Below are 13,161 nucleotides of genomic sequence, written 5' to 3'. Positions count from 1 at the left end.
CCATGTGTGACAGGGAGCCTTTCCATTGTGACCACAAAATATAGTGAATGCTACCAAGTGCCATCCCATGGAAAGGTAGGGATCTTCAATATGGGAAGCGACGCATTGAACCTGAGTAACAGTGTGTGACAAGTTTCAACTTGTTTGGTGCTGTCAGTTGGGTGTGAGCTATGGTTGAGAAAAGGTGCATTTTAAAGTGTGCCGTAAATCATCCTCCATCATGACAACGCTCTGTGTCACACATCGCTTCTAGTATACGGCAATTTCTGTCAAATAAAAACATTATGGTGTGTCTTCATCCACCTTATTCACTGGGTCTGGCACCATGTGACTTCTGGCTCTTCCTCAAAGTCAAAATGACCATGAAAGGTAAATGTTTTGAATTGATTCAGGACATTGAGACAGCCACAACAGTGCAACTAAGGTCACTCACGAAAGAGGACTTCCAGAATGGCTTCAGAAAGTGGCAAAAACGATGGGATAAGTGTGTTTGAAGAGAGGGGGAGTACTTTGAGGGGGATGAATTGCAATGTGTCTTTTAATGTAATAATTGTTTTTATTTAAACATTCATATTGTTTGATCACACCTCATATGTGTATATGCACTCAGCTCTCAAATAAATTAACTTGGAGCAAAAATTATTATACCAAATATATTTGTCAATAGCCTGGACAGCAAAGATGACAGTGGTGTCATCTGTATCTTTGTTCACTTCACATTTTTGCCACTCACTGTGTAAACTCGGGCCATTTAATTGGCCTCTCTTTGCCTTAGTTTTTCCAGATATGAAGTATGCCTAAGACCACAATAAAAACACTACAAAAAAAGGTGGTTGTGAGGATGGGACACGATGTAATGTTTAAAATAAATGTGGAGCCCAGTTCTGGGCCATAGACATAGAAGATGCATGATAAATGTATGTGTTCTTGTCTCCTATGGTCCTTTCTTTCAGCAGCTGTCAGGGACCACTCTCATTGTTGGGTATGGACCTGGGCAAAACAGAGTCTTGCCTCTCAAGGAGCTGTTCACCTCTCAACTTGTAGGATTCATTATCTCACAGGCTTTTATGACTGAAAGAGATCTCAGGAAGTACCCAGTCCCCAATCCTCATGTCCAAAAGAGGACACAGCAGCCCAGCGAGTGCAGGTGACTTGTCCAAAGTCCTGCAGATAACAGGACACATGCTTCCTGGTCCCCATGTGTCATGGGCCCTCCCCTGGGAGTGTCTGTCTCAAAGCCCGTTGCTAACTGTGGTTGTTCCCAACAGCATGAGACTGCCTGAAATCTAATGGTGAGGTTTCACAGAAGGAATATATTTTTTATTGCCTCATGAAATCCATGACAACATGTGGCCTATTCATTGTGCTGACCTTAAACATAACTTCATTGACTTATTAAAACTAAAAATTCCGGGTGATACGTTCAAATTCTGGGAACTTAAAAATACTTGGCCTCAACTCAAATGACTTATGTTGTTTCCAAATTTTGCTTGTGAAATTAGGAGGGATATTGGTAGTTTAGTACACTCCCTGTGCTTAGAATGAAGGTTATAGCATCTCTCTTAGTATGAAACAATGGGCAATAGTCTTGCCCCTTAGCACCAGCGTTCATTTTCTGTTTAAAACAAGTAATGAGCAACGAGCAAACTCTAGCATAAAAATTAACGGTGTTGTCGCTATAATTTTAAATAACTGAGAGTATTCCCCAATTTTATATTCTGAGACAGCACGAATAACTGGTAAGTACTGGGGTGGGGGAGGGAAATTCAAGTTTATATCGAGATTCACAAACCCACTGGCTAATTAAAGTGTTTTGATCTGTGAAACATTCCAAGTTCTAGAAACACAGTCCCCGAGTCCCTTGACTCCCAAAATACCCCTTCGGTCTCTTTCTTTTTCCATTGCACACTTGTATTTATTTAAATACAGACTCCCAGTAGTACAGACTACTCTACTCACTGAAGAAATCCTTTTTTCTTTCTGAATATATCTATGAATCTCTAAAGAGTGGGTACCTATAATTTAAAAGCACTATTGTAATATAGTATTCTATCTAATCATTTTGAAAGAGCCATAAAAGTCCATCTATAACACTGTTAAAAATTATTTTGGGGGCCAGGGGGATGTGGGTAGAGAAACCAGAAAAATCTTGCAAAGGCTTGCAGAAATTTGCTAAGAAAACAAGAAGTCTATGGAGGTCTATCACATGGGGAAACTTTAGCTCCTAGAAAAGAGTGTGCATTTCTCAGGGAAGGCTGTGGACTGGAGTTCTGAAGAACAGGATTGGGAAGTGTTCCTGTTAAGAAGGTCATTGCCTGAGTCCCATAACTGGGTGTCTGCGCTAAGTCTGAATGTGGCCGCCTGGCATGAGAATATTGGGATGGACATCAAAGAATTCCATGAGCTTTCTGGATGTTTGGGCGTGGAAACCACCTAGCTCTCTGCTCGCTGACTCACTGCCCCATCCAGGGGTCCTTCATTTTCTGCATTGGGGGGCTCAGGCCTGAGCACTGCAGAGGCTTTGTGGGGCCCTCTGGGACTGTTTCGCAGCCAGGCAGGCACTTCCTGCTACCTACTACCTACAATGCCTTCCACCTGTGCTCAGACCCCTCATCTCTCTCAGACCACACTTTCTGGCCTCACGTCCTTATCATTCACAGTCCAAACTCAAATTCTTTCTTCTCCTGGCCTGGGTTCATGAGCCTATACCCTGACTGCTAAGATTTTTAACTCACCACCTTAAGCCTGGTCAATATTCTCTTGTTGACTACGATAAACAGCAAAATCTCCAGGATTTTTTCTTTTAATTCATAGTTTTTCTACTTGTTCTCCTGGCTCCTCCTGTCCAGTGCTGTCCTCTTTTTCCCAACCCTAGTGAAATAACTGAATGCCGTGCCAACCTGCTGAATAACTGAACATATTTTGTTGGATACAATGAACAAATGGGTAGTGATTTATTTATCAGCACTTTGCAGGCACAGGAAGTTCAAAGCCTTCCATTACCCTCCGCCTTTTGCGTCTACCATATTCCCATTTCTCTTCTGTCCAACTCCACTCTTCGGCAAGGATATTTCTGACCATCACTTCCCGTGGGCATGATGTCCTCACCGCCCAGGCTCCGAAGGCCTCCTGTGGCTTTCTCCCATCTCCTCTCCATACATTTTATTCCCAATATTCTTTCAAGGCGCAGTGTAATCCCTCTTTTCCAGTACACGCATCCATGAAAGTCAAAATTCTTCATCATCTGTCTCCCCCATTCCTGGTGGTTCCTATTCTCGGAATTACTTAGTTCTTTTAATAAGTGCCACCCAGAACACTTAGAGATCCATATTAGAAACCATTTTCATAGGAGGAACTGTGCTCACTTTTCTTTTTGTATTCACATTATTTATCTATTGTGTACTCCTAACAGAGTGGGTGCTTCAAGAGCTTTGTTGAGGAAAATAATCACAATGACAATCTTGGTTTCTATATGCAGAGATAGTTTTCACAAAAAATGGTGAAATGTCTCCCAAAGTCACCAACTCCAAAGACAACTCCACGTTAGGTCCACTTGAGGCTCCTGGAAAAGAGGAGTTATTGACTGAAAGTAGAGTAGTTTCCTACAGTAAGCAGGGACTCTTAATTTTCTGGAAGAAGGATAAAAGCTTAGAAAAGATAGTGCTGAGGCTTGCATGTATTCAGCCTAGCTGATCTAAGACGATGTTGGCCATGAGGAGATGAAAACGTCTGAACTTGGAGGAAACAATATGAAAAAAAGGCCAGGTGAGCCTTTTTCAGGTTTCTCTTTTTTCCCCATATAATAATGAATACAATGGACAAGTGTTAAATTTACAAAATTTTTAAAAGTCATTTGAACGAGGGGGTCAATAAGTGAAAATGGCAAACCCTCTCTGTGAAGCCAGGCTTTAAAAAAATTAGAGCAGTGTGTGTGTGTGTGTGTGTGTGTGTGTGTGTGTGTGTGTGTTTGTGTGTGTGTTTGTGTGTGCTCTTCTCTTTTTTTCCTGCCCATAATGAGCAATGCATGACGTGCTGGACTTTTTGAGCAAGTGTAAAGGATCTTTCCCTATTTCTGTGTGGTTCTCGTGTCTAATACGATGGTGGCATCCTTTTGTTGGCATCAAGTCTACAATTCAGATAATCTTTTTACTGGTTTGCACCTGGGTTGTGAAACCACCTGTGGCCATCCTTTCTGCTTGCCAGTGATGTGGAATTCTACACGTTTGAACACTCCCCTGGGTTTCTCTCAGCCTCTGTAAACTCTGGATGCACTCCATTGACAGCTCCCGAGCTGTGATAAGTATCTACTTTTTATTTCTAATTTGAAGATTTCTTTAGTTTTAAAATTACATTTTCGTTGGAGGATATATTTTAGAGTGTACTGATGGCGGATTCATGAATTTCCCTGAACTTTCACAAGAAGTGGAGAAGGCAAAGGTCATGTAAATATCGTCAGAAGAATGTCTTCACTGATTGGAAACACTTAATAGCAAACACTTTAGTTTGAACAGATTGCAGATAGTGTACACAGCACAGAAGGAACATGTATGGGGGCTATCTTGGAGAATGTGGCTGAAAATAAAACGGTATCTTTGGATAGCTAATACTTTGTAAATCAGTATTTGGGACACATCATAAATACCCAAAACAAACAAACAAACAGACTCTGTGTGTGTGTGTGTGTGTGTGTGTGTGTGTGTGTGTGTGTGTGTGTTGACTGTACCACTGTACCTCTAAGTTATAGTTATTTTTGCCATCTATTCATATAAAAATCTTTGGGGAGGCAAGTATTACGGGATGGTGGAAGTGGCTATACACTTTTCATTATTACATCAATGTTTATATTTTTAACTATAATTATACATTCATGCACTGTTTATGGAATTAAAATAATTTTAAATATACATACTGCAGTATTATCCAGAATTCAATGCTGTGAAATCACAGGGAAATTCAAGTTGAACTCTGATCATGACTTAAAAATCTATTGTTATCAGTTCCTGAGATTAGTAATTACATTTTTGTTCTTACTGATTAATTTCATTCAATAAATGTTTGTTTACACTTGCTATATACCATACACTGTGGTAAGTATCCAGGATACCAAAATAGGTATGACCTGGCTCCTGTCTTTGAGAAGCTTACAGTTTAGTATGAAAAACAGACATAAGAGATGTAAGTAAAACAAAATTCTCGAACTGCTATGATAAAAAGCTAAGTAAAATTTAGTTATGAAATCATCTTAATAGTTCATGAAGTAAATGATAATGTGGAAATGAGACACAGAGGGTTGCCAGATATCAGATGCAAAGTTGAATACATGGCCAATTCTGGTTAGAAATCAGTCTCATTGCTTTTAGCAAGTGGATGGCGTGGGCTCCAGATAATAGGTTGTGATGTGTATTGGAACCCTCCTCAAATCTGCGGTTTGTTTGTAACCCTCAGATATATTATTTCCATTTAACGTAATTAACGAAGGATTTACTCGCTATCTCTGAACAGCTGTAACAGTTCAGATTAAACAGCTGCATTATAGTCAACTCTGGCTATGCACAGTCAGGTCCTGTAAAGCTGTTGCCAGCACTTAGCAGCCCAGAACCCCTGCTCCTGGGCGGAAGTCTGGAGTCAGCTTCCTGCGGGTCTCTGGTCTCACTTCTGTTAAATGATCAACACACAACCTTGTTTTAGGTTTGTTTCTGCCATGGACACCGTACTTAATATAGATTTCTTATAAACAATTTCTTATAAATAATTTCTTATAAATAATCTGATGATCTCTGAATGATTTAAACCCAGGGACTTTGGAAGCCATGTGTTATATAGGTTCCTTTGCTGACATCCTTGTAAAACAAGCTCATCTCATCAATGTTGGAAACAGGCTCCCCCAGACAACCTGTTTTCTGTTATAATACTCAGCAAATATTTAAAAAAATTCTACTGTATGTCACCTACTGATCTTCAGAAACTGCCTTGACTGCAAGTTTCCCATTTTTTCATGCCGTATCACCTTTTGAAACGCACAAACCAGTCCTCTCTAGCTGGGAAGGATTTAACATTTTCCCGACCCTGGGAACTTGACTGTAAATTTCTTTGGCTTTTACCTTCAAACAATGCTGTCCACTGTGCTTTTTCAAAAAAAAATTGGTGGTCATCTCATAAATCCACAAATTTGGCTTCTTTTTATACCTGTTAAGGCTTTCCCCTCATATCTTTATTATGCACTATAAACGTTACTTTAGCACTTTCCAGAGCAACCTTACATACAGATTGGCTGATTTCCTCTTCCCTTCTCTAGATCAACTGTATCGTCGGTTCATTAACCTTGAACCCGTGGCTAATAGCACTAGAACTCACACCTGAGCAATGCTTACGTAACACACACATTTTCTCTGTGACGCACAAGCTTGCATCTGGGGACCCTAGACAGCACTACACTTGGGGGCTATTTTAAACAGAAAAATTACCACCAAAAAGGACAAAAATGTGAAAAACATGACACTGAGTGGACCACAAGAAGGATACTTGTTTACAGTTTGAGAGCTGAAACAAGAAGGTAGAGTTTTGACTCATTCAGCCTCAGCTGCAAACACAGGTGAGAGGCAAATCAAACTTTTTGCTGCTCTGTGTATGTCTGTGAATGATTGTGAAATGGCGGCAAGTATTGACGTGGGGCTTATGAATCGTAGCTTTTAGGAAGCAGGAGAATTTGCTGATCTGGAATGTACAAATGAGGAGCACCGTATATAACTTAGAAACACTGCTTTTTCTAGTCACTTCCTGTCTTTCAATCACAGTACTGGTTGACAGGGCTATGAATCAGTAAGTAACTGCAAGATCATAAAAGATCAGTTTATAGGGCATTGTTTCTCAAGATCACCTGTGTTGTAGCCATTCCTTTGTTGAGCATCCACTTACCCCTTTTCTACCAGGAGCCTTACTGTTCCACGTAGACACATGGATAAGAATATAGAAGTGTGTGGCTAATGCTGTTCTCTGTAGTATCATACCTATGAGGAGTCAATTATATTCTCTCATAAACAGCTAAGTTATAGCCTGGCTACAGTGAAATGTGTTATCTACTTTTCTCTTCGGATTTCCCAGTAGACTCTATGACGAGCCCTATCTGGTAAGTTTTTCCCTGATCTCTGATCTTTGGAGACATGGTTCTTATAATCAGGCCACACATTTACCTCTGGGTGAGGCACCAATCATGTTAAAATCAATAAATAAAGTTGCACATGTTTGTATCCCAGTCACTCAAGGTCATTGCTGTGAACCCTCTTTTCTGATGAGAACGTGGCCCTGTGTCCTCTCCATCTACTGTGAGAGCACTGATATGACATCACGGAGCTCTCCCCTAGCTGGACCAATGTCCTTTTAGTTTTTAACCACGTGGCTCATTCTAGCTGTACTTCTTTCTATTCTATAGCCATCTTCTCTTTAGACATAGGTAATACAATTTTTATTTTGGTTATTAGTGGCAAATAATTGTCAAATCCATGAAATGTGACCAAAATGGAAGAGATTTTGATAGAGATTTCATTCAGAGGTTGAGCTGTCATACAGCCCAGGGGTTAGTCATGGTGTAAAATTTGGTTGTGGCAGAAAATGAGACATGATGCACGAAGCTGAATGAGGTGTAGGTGGAGAGGAAGGAGGACACTCTCTATGAGAGAAAACCAATAGTTACAGGGAAGCTCACAGAATTTCAACAAACGGCAATGAGACTTCTGGACACGTGGCAGAATACGCGTATGTGAATAGATTACACACCACTGAGAATACTGGATGGAAGTGTAATGATTGATTTAAAGAGTAGGTAAAATCAAAAGACAGAGAAATCATTGGTGTTATAAGAAAAAGGAAAAAGGGAATCAGAGTGAGAGAGGTCACAGAAAGCTGACAGTAAGGTATTTCTCATGCATCTCAGAAAAGATAGAGGCCCTAGTGATTGGAGGTGGGTTTTAATAACCAAGAGGCTAGAGAAATGATTGTAAACACTGATAAAAAAGAGAAGATTAATCTAAGAGTCTTACATAAAACATAAAAACTCTAAGGACACACAGTCCTCATAGCTTTTTTAAAAATATATTCCAAACAATGAACCAGGGAAAGTTTAAACAAACTTGCTATTTATCTGGAGCTTGCGTTGGAGAAAAGAAGCATTCTGAGAAATAAAAATTTGAGGTCTGAACTGCTGATGTGCGGTCTAATTTTGTGCTACCTGGGTGGTATAGGTTAACGTGATCTAAGAAATTAACCTTAAACCCTAGTCCAAAGTCACTGAAATCCCTTGAGTTCCCCAGCAAAAGCAAGCCACAAACCATCATTTCATAACCCAGGGCATTTTGGATTCCAACAGGATTTTAAAAACCAAGTTAAAAATAAGCCCACTCTAATAGATTGCAAACCTCACAAGAAAATCACCATGAGGAAGAGTCAGCAGACCAGAAACAGATGAACTACACCACAATTAACATACTAGAACAGTCGGAGATAGATTATAAGGTAAATGTGCTTTAAATAAAGGCATTTTAAAAAACAAAAGCCATAGTAATACAAACAGCTCACAGGCGTGGCTGTTTTAATCTACAATCTCAGTTTGTATCGAGGGCTTGCAAATAAGAAATAAACCTAAAGCTGTCTTTGTTGCAGAAGCTAAGAGTGAAAGTTGAGAAAGTCAGAGTTGTTTTGGATATGTGATTAATCTTTTGGGTTTGGTTTTATGTCACAAGCGTCCATCCAAAAACTGTAATGAAAATCTTATTGCACCAGCAAAGAAAAGCAATCTGGTCAGGAAATGAAAGAAAAATTTCAAAAGTTCAAACAAGCAAAAGTGAAGTGAGAGAGAGCTATAGGTAAGTATCAGTGTCTAAGAGAAATGTTTTGGAAATACAAGATGTGGAAAGTGCTCTTCGTGAAAAGTTCAATAGTTTAAGACCTCATTACAAGGAAACAATGACAACAATGGAAGTAAAATGTTGCTACAATAGAACATATCTTCGTGATAAATGGAAAGTGCATTGATCATTAAATACGACTCCATTAAACTTAACACCATTTTTCATTGCTTTACATGTTTACTTAGTTAACTATCATATAGCTTTTGATTTGTACAAACAGAAGAGCTTTGTGTATGAGGTCAGATCGTGGTGTTTTTTGTACTGGCAGAAGTGTTACAAACATTGTTAGACTACAGGAAACAAAGAAAATAAAACGTGTGTTTCAGGGACATTGTGGGGATACATACAAGGTCTGACAATCAAGTTCGCAAACTTGTTGCAATGATGTTGCTAACCTTTTTTTGATATCAGAGGGATTATTCATTATGAATTTGTACCAACTGGACAAACAGTTAACCAAGTTTACTATTTGGAAGTGCTGAAAAGGCTGCATGAAAAAGTTAGATGACCTGAACTTTTCACCAACAATTCATGGCTCTTGCATCACGACAATGCACCAGCTCACATGGCACTGTCTGTGAGGGAGTTTTTAGCCAGTAAACAAATAGCTGTATTGGAACACCCTCCCTACTCACTGATCTGGTCCCCAATGACTTCTTTCGTTACCCGAAGATAAAGGAAATATCGAAAGGAAGACATTTTGATGACATTCCGGACATCAAGGGTAATATGACAACAGCTCTGATGGCCATTCCAGAAAAAGAGTTCCAAAACTGCTTTGAAGTATGGACTAGGCACCGGCATTGGTGCACAGCTTCCCAAGGGGATTACTTCGAAGGTGACATAGTGATATTCAGCAATGAGGTGTGTAGCACTTTTTCTAGGATGAGTTCACGCACTTACTTGTCTGACCTCGTATGCCTTTCAATCTTATGAGGGACAAACACTGCATGTGGATGACTATGGCTAACCTGGCATTTCTTCATATGGGAAAACTATTGCTTTCTTGAAAGACTCTTGCAGTAGGCATAAAGGAGTGCAGAGTAAGTACAGGAAAAAACGGAAGTCGCAAACAGTAAGAAGCTTAGCTAATGCTTTTGTTAAGAGGACTATATGCCAGCCACATTTTGAAGCACTGTGTACATATCAACACATTTAAGCTCTCCCAACAATTCTATTAATTTAGCACGCATTTTCCTCCTACAGATGACAAAAGTAAGGGTCTCGCTTAAGTTGCTCAAGGTCACAGAGGCAGTGGGGGGCAGCGAGGATTCCAACCCCAGCAAACTAGCCTCAAAGCCCACGTGACTGCCACGTGATGGCCTCTCAAGGATGCCATAATCAGGAAAGGGGTTTTATTCTCAACTCTGCCATAGATATTGGGTAAATCAGATGGATGTGCTTAACCAATCAAAATATACCAGATACCCCCTTTGTGTCAAACACTGACAGACACTGTGCCTGATGCAAAGGAATGCAACAGAAATCAGTAGAAGCAGTTCAAGTATTAGCACTATGTATAGTCTCTAATTCTGCCATGTACATGGAATAAAAACAACATGAAGCAAAACAACTTTCAGTTCTATTAGATTCAGTTCAGTTCACAGCTACGTTGATTAAGCATCTCCTACATACCAAGCCCTAGCTGGTAGGCATGGAAAGATAAATGAGCCAGCCCTGGGCTTCAGGGAGGCCCTCCTCAGTAGGGGGACAGATCTATACATAAATAACTCCAAGAGACGATGACGTGTTATAACAAAGGGAGACTCAAAGTGCCCTGGGCATGCAGGTGGAAAGAAGCAAAAGTAATTAATTCTCAGAGGAAACGTGTGTAAGTATTTATGAGAGAGACAAGGAGAGAAACAGAGACTGTATTTATGCCAAGGGGAAAGAGGGGTGGACGGGAGTGTGGGGAGAAGGAGGAGAGGATGGTTAATGGGATTTTTGGCAGAAGAAAGAACATGAACAAAGAAAAGGGGCCACGGAGAAGCGTGATTTAGGAGCTAGGCTTGTTGTAAAAGCACTCTTGCCCAAGATAGTTAAATTTCATCACATTTGAAGTGAAGCGAATTGGGAGGTTTTAAAAAGAGAATGGTGTGATCAAGATATGTCTTGAGTAGCCAATTCTGATATTAATTGAAAGCTAAATTGAAGGGAAAAGAGACCGGCAAAAGGAGAACACTAAGAAACTAATAAAAAACAATGTTAATAAAAAAAAAAAAAGTTACCATGTCTTTAATATTTCTACTTTGCTACCAAGCCCGCTTCCATGAGTTTTCTTTAATCACATGAAAAATTTTGCTAAAGAATAAATTGATTTCAGGAGCATGATCTTTGGGAAGACCACTAAGAGGCACTCAGGTTTTGGATTTCGTCTACATATTACTCAGATGTTGACTTGCAGATATTTATGATGATGGACGTATACTGCTGGAAACAGAATTTCTCAGTGCGTCTAAGTTCACATCCACGAAATGAGCTTCCTGACACTTGAGAAGTTGCTTACACTCTTTACATCTTAGCTTCCTCGTTTGTAAAACTGGAAAAGCAATAGTAGTCACCTCCTATAATTGGCCTAAGGATTCCTGAGAATAATACTGGCACTCGGTAATCATTTTATAAGATTTTACTATTATTATAGCTATGTTTTAGAAGATGTTTATAGCACAGTTTATAGCACAGTTTTTAGAAGATGCTTTATGTTTCTTTTTTACTCGTAAGTTCAAGAAAAGATAACTCTGTAGGTTTAAATCAAGGCAAAACAGAACGAGACTCACAACAGTAGTTTTGATCAGTTACAGGATATTAGCTTACGTGATGCAACAACAGGTCCTTGTACTAAGAAAACCTAAAAAGCTGCTAGTGTATTAATGGGTCGAGTTATTCTCTGAATAACCTATTTGGGAATCTTTTCTCTTTTCTTATCTGACCAATGCGTTCATTGCAGAATCAGACAAAAAGTGCAGATGGGCAATTTGGCTAACATCTAGAATACATCTAAATTAAGTGGACTTTGCCAGAAGACAGACTTTAGCTACCTTTTTAGGGATTTTGCTTCCAATTTGGAAGACAATGTTTTAGAACACAAAAGAAAAGAAAAAAACATTTAAACTGAGCCAAATAAATTTTATTTGGTTCAACGTTCTTTCTAATCTATAATTTATCTTCATATTCCCTTGGGAGGCAGTCAAGTCCTACAGATTCATGCCCTCCTGAAAACTTTTCTCACAATATCTGTTTTTTTTATAGTTACCATTGAATATGATTCCAAGTCTATGCATATATTTCAAATTTTCATACACATGACCAGTTTTGTTCTTTGATGCCTTTTTTCTCATTGTCGAAGTCTATTTCTGTGATTTTTAATCTCAGAAGTTGATAAAAGACAAAGGTTTCTAATAAAAACGTTATATTTTTTGAGTTGTTCAAGATGTACTCTCCCCCACTTGCTCCATGCTGAAAGATTGGAACAGAAGCCAAATCGAAAGGCAGAAACTCCGTCAGAAGTTGGCACTTTGCCTGTGACTTGGTGGACCTATTAAAAAATCTTTGAGAAAAAACAGATTCCAACTATATCAAACACAGAGAAGGAGTGAATTCAGAAAATGGTGTTCGTGGTTTGGTAAAGGTCCACGAGCACCGGCTCTGTCCATAAATGGGTTGAAAGCAATGAAGGGCTGGAACATTCCCTGCTCCTGTAGGCATTTTCAATCTTTCCTGTTGAAAGCCACTCTGGGAGACAAAAAAATGGGGAGAAACACAATCTACCTATACGAGGATCTCTCAGATGGCTTCCCAGACAAATGTTATAACCTGTGAACGCATACCAAATGTTTCCTCTACTCTCAGGTTTAAGGATGGCTCTGTAGATTCTAAGAACTATACACAGAGGTACTGAAGTTCAAAGCGAGTTTGAGTCTTCTCTCTTAGAGCTTAAGAACACATTACAACATAGCTTCTTGAATAAAAAAAATCAGCAAGCTAGAGGTCACTCAGGGAAGGTTTTCCTGGTGTTTCCCGGTTTCCATGGCTAAAGGTAAACATTTTGCCATGAAGGACTATTGTCTCGATTCTGCAATGAGATACATGTGCATAGATATTTCCTTTCTACCACATCCATGACTTTACAAAGGCCACCTATATGATGCTCCTTTGGAGAGAGTGTAAATATGTTTTCATGATAGTGGGATGGAGAGAGGGAAGCAGGTTTGTTGAGTTTTACAATGTTTCAAAGCTGATGGGCCAACTTATCCTTTCT

This window comes from Rhinolophus sinicus, chromosome 7 (assembly GCF_057876585.1).
Source record: "Rhinolophus sinicus isolate RSI-liver-muscle chromosome 7, RSI-T2T, whole genome shotgun sequence".
NCBI lineage: Eukaryota > Metazoa > Chordata > Mammalia > Chiroptera > Rhinolophidae > Rhinolophus > Rhinolophus sinicus.
The sequence above is the reverse complement of the archived record's forward strand: the minus strand, read 5'-3'. Positions refer to the sequence as shown.